This window comes from Hyperoodon ampullatus, assembly GCF_949752795.1.
Source record: "Hyperoodon ampullatus genome assembly, chromosome: 11".
NCBI classification, from domain to species: domain Eukaryota; kingdom Metazoa; phylum Chordata; class Mammalia; order Artiodactyla; family Ziphiidae; genus Hyperoodon; species Hyperoodon ampullatus.
Window position 1 is genome coordinate 20,367,015 of NC_136924.1, and position 8,945 is coordinate 20,375,959.

Sequence of the window (8,945 nt, forward strand, 5' to 3'; positions counted from 1 at the left end):
CCCCGCCTGTCACGCGGGAGACCGGGGTTCGATTCCCCGACGGGGAGGCACATGAGTGTTTTTTTTTTTTTTTTTTTCTTCGCTAATAAAACGAAAACGTTCATACAAACTTTTCAAAAGCAATTGTGAAAGAAAGAGTCAACGTCAAGATTTATATTTTAAAGCTGTTTTGTTACTGCTTTCCATGTTGGCAACCCAGTACAAGTGAGCTCAGTTCTGTCATTCAACAAGTATTTATTGAGTGCTCATTATGTACATTTCCAGGCCCTGGAGATCTAAAATGGAAATAAGCCACATTCCCGCCTTAGAAACTTAGAAGGATTACCTCAGTATACCATAATGAGAGAATTCTATGCTATGAGTGTGCAGTGGCCGCAAGGGGAGTGCAGAGCTGGGACATCCTGGAAGTGAGGAAGGGTTGAGGGGGCGACTTGCCTAAAAAACGGGACCTCAGAGTTGAAACTGGCAAGATTGGAAAAGGACGCGTGGCAAAGGACCTTAAACCGCTGGCCCTTTAATCTTGAATGCATGAATGGGGGACTCATTGAAGAATTTTAAGCAGGGGAGTCCCATGGTCAGATTCATGTTATCAAAGGAACAGTGGTAGTGTTCAGAGAATGGGTATGAGGTAACAAAACCAGAGTCAGGAGAGTTGGGAAACCACTGTTAAAATAGTCCAGGAAGAAGATGCTGGGGGCCTGACATAGGTAATATGTAATAAGTACGGATAGAGAGGAAGGAATGGAAGGAATACTTAAGAGATGAGTGGTTTCACATTAAGAAGGAGCCTAAATCCAAAAATGGGCAGAAGACTTAAATAGGCATTTCTCCAAAGAAGATATACAGACTGCCAACAAACACATGAAAGAATGCTCAACATCATTAATCATTAGAGAAATGCAAATCAAAACTACAATGAGATATCATCTCACACCAGTCAGAATGGCCATCATCAAGAAATCTAGAAACAATAAATGCTGGAGAGGGTGTGGAGAAAAGGGAACACTCTTGCACTGCTGGTGGGAATGTGAATTGGTACAGCCACTATGGAGAACAGTATGGAGGTTCCTTAAAAAACTAAAAATAGAACTACCATATGACCCAGCAATCCCACTACTAGGCATATACCCTGAGAAAACCATAATTCAAAAAGAGACATGTACCAAAATGTTCATTGCAGCTCTGTTCACAATAGCCCGGAGCTGGAAACAACCTAAGTGTCCATCATCGGATGAATGGATAAAGAAGATGTGGCACATATATACAATGGAATATTACTCAGCCATAAAAAGAAACGAAACTGAGCTATTTGTAATGAGGTGGATAGACCTAGAGTCTGTCATACAGAGTGAAGTAAGTCAGAAAGAGAAAGACAAATACCGTATGCTAACACATATATATGGAATTAAAAAAAAAAAAGTGTCATGAAGAACCTAGGGGTAAAACGGGAATAAAGACACAGACCTACTTGAGAATGGACTTGAGGATATGGGGAGGGGGAAGGGTAAGCTGTGACAAAGCGAAAGAGAGGCATGGACATATATACAGTACCAAACGTAAGGTAGATAGATAGTGGGAAGCAGCCGCAGAGCACAGGGAGATCAGCTGGGTGCTTTGTGACCACCTGGAGGGGTGGGATGGGGAGGGTGGGAGGGAGGGAGATGCATGAGGGAAGGGATGTGGGAACAGATGTATATGTATTACTGATTCACTTTGTTATAAAGCAGAAACTAATAAAAAAAATGTTTAATGTTTTAAAAAAAAAAAAAAAAAAAAAGAAGGAGCCTAAGATGATTTCTCAGATTCTTGGCTTCAGTGGCTGGGTAATCATTAAACAAAGGAAGAGACTACGTGAAGAGGACAGATTTAGGTGGGAAAGCTCTAAGTTTAATTTGGGACAAATGGAGTTTGAGAATGTATGGGAGTCAGAGTGGAGAGGTCCTTGAGACACTTACGTATTTAAGTCAGTAGCTCTGGGGAAGTTTCAGGTAGATATGAGAGTATCACATAATGTGGTGGGTGAAACTATGAGAGTGGGTAAACTCAGCCCAAGGACCATGTGTAAAAAGAGCAGTGAAAACAGGTGGGAAGCTGGGAGAACACCAGAATTTAAGAAAAAAAGGCTAGAGGATGGGAAAAATCCTTTCACAATGTATACGTATAACAAGTCACCACAACGCGCACTTTAAATATCTTAACGTTTTAGTTGTCAGTTATACCACAATAAAGCTGAAATTTTATTTAAAAGGGGGGTGGGTGGTGCTAGAGTAAGAGGAACTCATGAAATAAACTAGAAAGAGCCAAGCATCAATGTCATATACAGCCTAGAGGGCCATTACAATAAGAAGTAAAAAGTCTTCCTTGGATGTGGCAGTGGGATGGAGGTGGGAAGATGGTGGTTTTGTTGACTTTTGTGGTTTAGTTGAAGGTGGGCGCCACAGAACAGTGACTGAGCAATAAAAGAGCAGAGAGGAAACAGGGCAAAGGCTGTTCTCTCAAGACGTGTGGCCAGTGTGAGAAGGGAAGAAAAAAAGAGGAATAGGGAGGAGTACGGTGCTGAGAAAGCATTTTTTATGTTTTTAGGGAGGGGGGAACTTTAACGTGTTTAGAGGTGAAAGGATTTCTAGAGAAGATGAATTGAGCAGTTGGAAAGTGCTGCATCACTTCATTCTGTATCAAAGTGATCTAACAATTAAATTTGACCTCAGCAACAGAAAAAGAGGCTATACATTTGGGTATCCTTGTGCTGGCCCCTGCAAGCCAGAGGAAAACAAAATAAAAACATCCTAAATTATGACATGGAATACCTTACACGTGCATAAATCCTAATTCCATAGGGCCTAAGGATTCATGGCATGATTGATGTTAGCCTAAGAGTGTTCCTGGTGTCACCAAATCTAGGGTGACAAATATGACGCAGTAGAATTGATTTAGTAGAAGAATACACAATCAAATAATCTTCCTACTGGAGAAAGTAGAGTTTGTTTGTTTTAATAAAAGAATGTCAATATCATCATCTTCCATTATTGATTACCAGTAACCCACGGAGTTTACGCCTCTGTGTTCCAGAAGAGATATCCACAGACAACCACAAATGAATTCCTCAAATTGATTAATAGATGAATCAAAAGATAGATATGCAATAGGAATTGTTTTCTAAGATACCACTGACTCCCAAATATAGAGTGTACAAAATTGACAATTCACAAACAATAGGAGTGCTATTCATATCCAATGGTGGATTGAGTTTTTAAAATGAAGCTTTCTATGCTTCTATAAAATAAGGATAATATCAGGGTGTATATACAAAAGATTTTAATTTTATATAAGTATAGTTGATTTACAATGTTGTGTTAATTTCTTCTGTACAGCAAAGTGACTTAGTTTTATATATATATTCTTTTTCATATTCTTTTCCATTACGGTTTGTCACAGGATATTGAATATAGTTCCCTGTGCTATACAGTAGGAGTTTGTTGTTTATGCATCCTGTATATAATAGTTTGCCTCTGCTAATCCCAAACTCCCATCAAAAGGAGATTTTATTAAGGATGAAAAAGATGAGTTACATAAAGTTTCATGAAAAGAAATGCATGTGTATTTACAGAGCCATATGAGCAGGAGGTATTTCAGCTCTATTGCCCTGCGACTCTACCTTGAAAAGTTACATAATCACTCTAGGCCTCAGTCCCCTCAGGATAATTGAGATACCTCTGCCTTATGGGGTTGTTGAAAGGATGAAATGAGGTCATGTCTGTGAAATGCTCAGCACTGTGCTTGGCCTAGAATGATCCTTTGTTATGTGTTAGCTAGTATCATTATTTCGGCTGGCTTTTATTTTGTCTATTTTGATCATTTTAATACATATTTTCCCCTTGTTTTGTTAGCATGAGTTTTTAGGAAGACCTGGGCAATGAGAAGCAAATCACACTAAATTAGGCCTCTAAAAAGAGTCTGCAACATTAGCAATGATCATATGTTTTGAAATGCATTTACATTAGGAAATTCAGGGAATTGCAATTGGTGCATTAACACTTTCCTTAAAAGGGTATAAAGACTTCTCATTTCTTTTCCCCATTACTTCACATAGACCTTTCCCTTCTTTAAATAGCCAGTACAGTTTGCAGATATTAAGTGTGTTCTACTACACTGTGCTACCTAGAATAGAGTGAGCGGAGTTTCTGTCCTACCTGCTGGATAATTTACACTCTGTTATAAGCTATGCCAATGACCTAAGATAGCATGATGTTGAGATGAAGGCCAAGGCCCAAGGAGAACTATAAATGAAGTTCTAGAGGGACAGCTTCTTTCCCTTTAGGGAAAGTCAAGAATAACAACATGGATGGTGTAGCATTTGAGATGAGGCTTGAAGGACAAGTAGGATTTTAATAGGAAAAGTGGTAAGGGCTGTAGGATTGAGCATGGGGAATGGGAGGTGGGCAGCTTTCCAGGTAGAAATAGTAGCAAGAATCAAGCACGGCCCTCGTGCCTCAACTACTGAAGCCCACACGCTTAGAGCCCATGCCCCGCAACAAGAGGAGACACAGCAGTGAGAAGCCTGCGCACCGCAACAAAGAGTAGCCCCCGCTCGCCGCAACTAGAGAAAGCCCGCACGCAGCAAAGAAGACCCAATGCAGCCAAAAAGTAATTAATTAATTAATTAATTAATTTTAAGAAAAAGAATCAAGGCATGGGGCAAAAAGCAGAGATATGTTTGGGAAAGAACAACTCTGGGGGTAGAGAATCTAAAATCCAGGTAATGCATCTGACATGGTAGAGACCATTAGCTGTTCCCCAATAGATATATTTCTTTTCATTTTTAGTAGTAAAACCTTCAGTGTTTAGCTGGATATGTGGCCTCCCAGAAGACTACGTTTCCCAGAGTTCTTTGAAGTTATGGCCATGTAACTAAGTTCTGGCCAATAGAAGGTAAGCAGAATTGTCAGTTATGACTTTTTAGGAAGTGTCGTTAACAGGGATTTCTTTAATAAACGCTTTGCCTATTCTGCTATCTGGAATGCAGACTTGATGGCTAAAGCTCCAACTATCACGTTGTATCATGAGGTTGGAACCATTGCGAGGATGGTGAAGCAGCAGCCTAGAAGGAGCTATGGGCTGGAGGTAGCCAGGTCTCTGGTAATCGTGGAAGGCCCCTGTGGACTGGATTTCCTCTTCTTAAGAGAGAAATAACTTCCACTTGGTTTAAGACAGTTATTTGGGGTTTTCTATCATCTCCTGGGAACTCAGTCTTTACCAAGACACCTGGTCTCTGTTGGATGGGTTTATCAGTTTTGCCCCAGATACTTACTTTTGTCCACCCATTTGTCACCACTTTATTGTGGACTATTGCATAAGTTTGAAAAAAGTTATCAGATCGGCTTTCTTCCCCCTGTCTTGTGTTTTCTGCTAGAGCATTCTTTCTAATCACCTCACTACCCTACTTAAAAGCCTTCAAGATCCCATCAATATCTGCACTAGATATTCTCTACCTTTTGGGTAGACGTGGCTGCCTAGGGGTGGTTTAGTGAAGCGTGGCAAGGTGCAGACACCAGAGGTGTGAGAGACCATGTAGAGGTAGAGGCAGCGGATTAGAGTTCCTGGCAGGCCAAAGGACGGCTGGAATCAGGGTCCATAACTGGAAAGATAAGGGCTTGGGTGTGGTCGGGGAGTCTGACAGAATAAGATTATGGATGACTGCCTATTTTTATTTTTTTTTTTTTTTTTTTTTTTTGCGGTAGGCGGGCCTCTCACTGTTGTGGCCTCTCCCCTTGCGGAGCACAGGCTCCGGAGCACAGGCTCAGCGGCCACGGCTCACGGGCCCAGCCGCTCCGCGGCATGTGGGATCCTCCCAGACCGGGGCACGAACCCGCGTCCCCTGCATCGGCAGGTGGACTCTCAACCACTGCGCCACCAGGGAAGCCCCTGCCTATTTTTATATAAAAGGGAGAAGGAGAATATATATAAAGTTTGCTCATACCTATGTAAAATATTCCGGAAGGAATCTCAAAAAACTCACGGTATGGTTTGCCTGTGGGGAGGGGAAGTGACGTGGCTAAGAAGCAGAGGTGAGAGGGAGCTATTTCGACCAAGTAACCTGTTAAGCCTTTTGAATTTTGATGTATGTGAACATATTACCTATTCAAAAAAAGTGATCTGTGGATATTTAAAAAAATAATAATGTCACCAGACCCCAAACCTGCAAGCAGAACCAAAAACAGCCTTCTGTGACTTCTTATTTACGTGAAGCTCCCTGGCTCTGGAGCCCTGCAGTCAGCTCCACCTGCCGCGCTTCAGCCGTGCTGAACACAACTTGCCCAAGATCTCCGCTCTCCCTTGCTCTGCCTTGATCTGGAAGCCTCTTCGCGCTGCCCGTCACCCCACTGCTCCACGGCAGGGCCCTCCCCTGCCTCCTCAGGACGCTTCCTCCCTTCTCCAGCCTGGGTCTGGGTGGGAGTCTAGCAGGATCTCTTTCCCTAATGGAACGAGGTGTGTGTGATGGCCTTCACATCCTCCTTCCAATGGGTGAGAAAACAGAAGGCTTCAGCCACCTCTTCTTATATTTAGCTCCCAAAAGGGTTGAGGCAGCCCTGACTCGTTTCTGCATTTTTCTGTCAAATCTGGTTTTGCTTGTGCAGCCTTGTGCAAGAATTTTAGATTTACATTCACATCTCCAGTCTGTTCTTCCTGTCAAGAAAAGGTTTGGGCAGCTGGGGAGGCAGAAATGAAAGGAACAAAGTTCGTAAAGCCCCCGCCCCTCCACCTACCCCCTCTCCTGGCACCGCCTCTCTCCCTCCCTCCCTCACACGGTTGACCGCAGGCAGGGTCAGGACAGCCTCATCAGTTACCTGGTCTCCCACCACGGCCTGTCTTGTTTCTCTGCCTGTGCCCTCGGGAGAGACCAGCCTGAACAAGAGAGATTGTCAAGCTGTCCTGGGTTCGAGCCCAAGAATCACTCGGTCACGTGACAGTCTCTGGTAACCCACACAGAGTGGTTCCAGCACCAGCAGCTGTCAGCCCCGCCCCCATCCCGGACCTAGGGGATCACAGTCTGCATTCTAACAAGATCCCCAGGTGATTCATGTGCACATTAAATTAAACCACTGCCTTATAGGCTCAAAGGATACTTCGGAAGTTGGAGGAAATTCAGTTCCAGAGTTAATCAGACTTGGCAGGACTCCTTCTCTTGGAGTTCACAGCCCTGGACCCTCAAATCAGTACTCCTGGGCTTCCCTGGTGGCGCAGTGGTTGAGTCCGCCTGCCGATGCAGGGGACATGGGTTCGTGCCCCGGTCCGGGAAGATCTCACATGCCGCGGAGCGGCTGGGCCAGTGAGCCATGGCCGCTGAGCCTGCGTGTCCGGAGCCTGTGCTCCGCAACGGGAGACGCCACAGCAGTGAGAGGCCCGCGTACCGCAAAAAAAAAAAAAAAATCAGTACTCCCATAACACCTTAATGTCGTCCCCAGCACAGCACTCGACCTCACTGTGCATAACTGTCAGTAAATATAAGTCCCAGACGTATATTTTCTCTCTCAAAGCATGTTTGTAGTATGAATGAACAAATGTGTAAATGAATGAATGAGATTTCATATGAGGTTCCAGGCATCCTTGTACTCAGTGCGTTGCTCTGTGTTGACTATGGGACAGAGAGAAAACTGCCCTCTGAGCACTTCCTTGTCCTCTGATGTCACCAGGCAATACGTTTGCTTGCAACAGGGAATGCGCTTACCACCCTCTTGCTAATGGTATACACTTTAAAAACATTTTTCTTGAAGCAAACTATCCATTCATAAAATTACACCTAACATAAGTGTATAACTCTCCGAACTTTATGAATTGAACACACCGGTGCAAGCAGTAGCCAGATGAGACGCAGAACATGACCACCACCCCACCAGATGCCCCGTCAAATTCCCTTCCAGTCTCTATAAATCTCACTCCCTAGGGTTAACTGCTGCCGATTTGCAGTAACGTGTTGCTTCTACCTGTCCTGCTCTTTATATTTCCTTTATATAAATGGAAACGTGCAGGAGGTCCACTTGTTCCTGACTTCTTTAGCTCGTGACGTTTGTGGACCCTCCATATCGTTGTGTGCAGTTCCAGGTTGTGCATTCTCATTGCTGTGTAGTGTGACACGTGTGGACAGACCACACTTTATTTATCCATTCTACTGTGGATGGACATCAGAGTGATTTTCAGTTCTGGGAATAACACTGCTATGGACATTCCAGAACATGTCTTTGGTGAACATATTGTAGCCAGGTTTTGATGTGCTGCTTTGAAGTTTGGGTAGCTTTTTTCCAGGAAATTTCCTGTGGGACCCCTGCACCAAGCGAAAAAACAGTCACTGGGGCAACACAGGATCTCTAGTCATGGACACAAACCCAACAACCCTCCAACTTGTGAAGGTGGATCAGGCAGGGAGGGAAGTTGTTTTCAAGTTATAAGAATAAAATTCTTCGCAAGTACTGGTTTAGATCATACTTTATTAACACCTCGGTCACTTCTGTTTCTTTTCTAGGTGTGACTGATTGCAAGGTTTAGCTCTACCGGGTTTTTTCCTGACTCAGAGTTTCCAGCTCTACTTACATTTTTCCTACAAAGAGCCAGTGGTATTTCATCAGAACAGGTACTTCCACCTTTTGTTCTAAAGCATGAGTTGGATTTGACAAGTGTCTACAGGGTTGCGTTTTCAAAAGCAAAATTTCTGTCTCACATTGGATGGCTTTGAGCCCAATTTCTCATGTTTTGCCAACAGAGCCTGTTATTACTACTTGCTGGTGAAATATGTTTTCAGCAAAGACCCTCCCCCCAATGGCTTTCCTCCTAAACATTCTTCTCATCTACAAATCCGTGTTTGAGGAAGTAACTATTACTCTGTCATTTCTTATAAAAGGCCCCTTACTTAGTATTTGGAGTTGAGCAACGCGTGTAAGAAGCTCACAGTT